The sequence below is a fragment of the Phascolarctos cinereus genome, unplaced genomic scaffold, assembly GCF_003287225.1.
Source record: "Phascolarctos cinereus isolate Bilbo 61053 unplaced genomic scaffold, phaCin_HiC Scaffold_4;HRSCAF=312, whole genome shotgun sequence".
Taxonomy (NCBI): domain Eukaryota; kingdom Metazoa; phylum Chordata; class Mammalia; order Diprotodontia; family Phascolarctidae; genus Phascolarctos; species Phascolarctos cinereus.
In genome coordinates, this window is record NW_027555847.1 from 215215786 (window position 1) to 215218555 (window position 2770).

Consider the following 2770-nt stretch of genomic DNA (forward strand, 5'->3'; position numbering starts at 1 on the left):
ATTAAAGTAAATCTGTCCATCACATAATATAGTCCAAAGTTCAATAGAAACTATTTTTAATTTATTCTTTAAATACTGTCTTCCTCAGAGAATGAATCCATTCTCATGATTTCAAGTATCTCCATACACATCAGTCCTGAATCTTTATCTCCAGTCCTCCCAATTTTTCAAATTGCCATCTTAAAGCTCCTAGTCTACAGAATAGTCAGAATTATAAGCATGAGTATGCTGGAGCCAGCTCAAACCAGCCAACTGTTAAATTTCCTGAAAGCCCCACCCAAAATAACTATCCCATGTTGTTTTCATAGCTGCTTGTCTGCTCTTTCAACAGCTCCCCATTCACTATAGAACAATGTCTCAATGCCCCAGTCTGATCCAAACCTACCTTGACAGCATTATTTCCAGTAGTCTTTGACAACGCAAAGCATCAGCTTCAGCCAAGTTACTCTACACAGTGTCTCCCAAACCTGTCTTTGCTCTTTTGCTGTCAATCTTCTTCAAGATTCAGCCCTGCTCCAAACAGTGGCAATGTTCCCCGTTCCAGCCCAAACCAGATTAATGTAATTGGGAAATAGTTAACAGGATGAATAAAATGCCCTCCATGGATCCAGAAGGGGCCGTGGCCAGCCTAGGTCCCGAGGGCCCCGGCCAACTCCAGGAGCCCCACGCCCACCCTGCCTTTGGCTCGCAGCCTGAAGACCCAGCCCAGGACAGCTCCGATGGTTCGGACACTGTGTTGTTGCGCCTGTATCTTTCTACTCCAGACTCGGGAAGTCCCGACCTGGATGGGGTCCTCACTGCACCTCCCACAGGCAATTCCTTGAAGCACTCTACCACCCTGACCAACCGGCAGAGGGGAAATGAGATTTCAGCCCTGCCTGCCACCCAGGACTCTCTGTCCATCCACCAGCTTGCCGCACAGGGAGAACTGACCCAGCTGAAAGAATACCTTCTTAAAGGTGACAGCTTGGTAAACAAACCAGATGAGCGTGGCTTCACCCCCCTGATCTGGGCGTCTGCTTTTGGAGAGATTGAGACTGGCACTTCCTGCTGGAGTGGGATGCTGATCCTCATGTCCTGGCCAAGAACGGGACAGTGCCCTCTCACTGGCCAGCACTGGAGGCTACACAGATATTGTGGTCATTCTTCTGGAGCTGGACGTGGACATCAACAGCTATGACTGGAACGGTGGGACTCCGCTGCTCTACGCTGCGAGGGGGAACCACGTGAAGTGTGTGGAAGCTCTACTGGCCAGAGGGGCAGACCTCACAACAGAAGCAGATTCAGGCTACACCCCAATGGACCTGGCTGTGGCCTTGGGACACAAGAATGTCCAACAGGTGATGGGGAACCATATCCTTAAGCTTTTTCAGAACAAGCTGCTTCCAGAGACAGAGTGAAGGGGGCGCAGGACACTGGGCTTGGGTCCTCTGCCTCCCACCTGCTGCTCAGAGAGGCCAGCTCACTAAGAAGCCAGTTCTTCAATACCCATGGCCAGGGAGAACGGGTCCAAGAAGAGGTGTCCCTCTTCCTATGGCTGAAGGCCACCTACAGAGCTTTGGTGGGGGGGCACCCAAGAACTCAGTGCCCAGCGATCACGTCCAGTGTGACACAGGGGGCAGAAGCCGAACTGAAACAAGGCTCCTCTCCTTCCCAGGACCATGGGAGGTACTATGTTACTGGCTGATGACTTGCCCTGGCTGGAGACGTAGCTCCCCAGCCCCCTCCACCCAGCCATGCTGGCTCCTCTGCTACTCGCACACCAACCATGCCCCCTCCAACCCATGAAATGGAAACAATAACCAATAAAAACGAGCTGCTACCCCAACAACAACAACAAAATTATATATATATATATATATATATATATATATGGATAGATAGATAGATATGTATATATATAGATATATAGATATATAGATAATACTAATTTCTGGTTTTCTAAGTCAATATGTGGCCCACAGGGACCCATTTCTATTTGAATTTGACATCACTGCTATATTTATTAAATATTAGGTAGTTCTTCCTTAAGATGAGAGATTAGAAATAGCTTTTCCTGTAACTTCCCTGCCTTTGTTCTAGCTCTGCCCTCTGCAATAATCAACAAAAACCAATGTCTTCATGCTTTAGATGGCTCTTTAAATATCTGATTACAGGTATCACACATTGATCTGATCATATCACTTTTGTGGGGCAAAATCTTTAAATCTCTTCCCTTTGCTTCATATGTTGTTATTGTTGTTCAGTCATATCTGACCCTCACTGACCCCAGTGACCATACCCACCCTGGGATTTTCCTGACAATTATACTGGAATGATTTTCCATCTCCTTCTCCAGTGGATAAGGCAAAACAGAGATTAAGTGAATTGCCCAAGATCACACAGCTAGTAAGTGTCTAAGGTCAGATTTGAACTCAGGTCTTCCTGACTCCGGGCCCAGTGCTCTATCTACTGAGCCACCTAGTTGCCTCCTTTGCTTCCTATTTAAAGTCCCAAATCTTTAACTTATTATTTGGAGCCATCCATAATTTATTACTGCCTATTCTTCCCACTGGGCAGTTAGGTGGTTCAGTTGATAGAGCACTAGGCCCGGAGTCAGGAAGATTCATCTTGACTTCAAATCTAGCTTCAGACACTCACTAGCTGTGTGACCCTGGGCAAGTCACTTCACTTTTCCTCAGTTTCCTCATCTGTAAAATGAGCTGGCAAAGGCAACAGCAAATCACTCCAGTTTCCTTGCCAAGAAAACCCCAAATGGGGTCACAGAGAG

General features: G+C 47.1%; 1 pseudogene; it reads left to right on the forward strand.

The window, feature by feature from the left end:
* Positions 1-601: 601 nt before the first annotated feature.
* Positions 602-1734, forward strand: LOC110201574 (DNA-binding protein RFXANK pseudogene; annotated as a pseudogene).
* The last annotated feature ends 1036 nt before the right edge of the window (positions 1735-2770 follow it).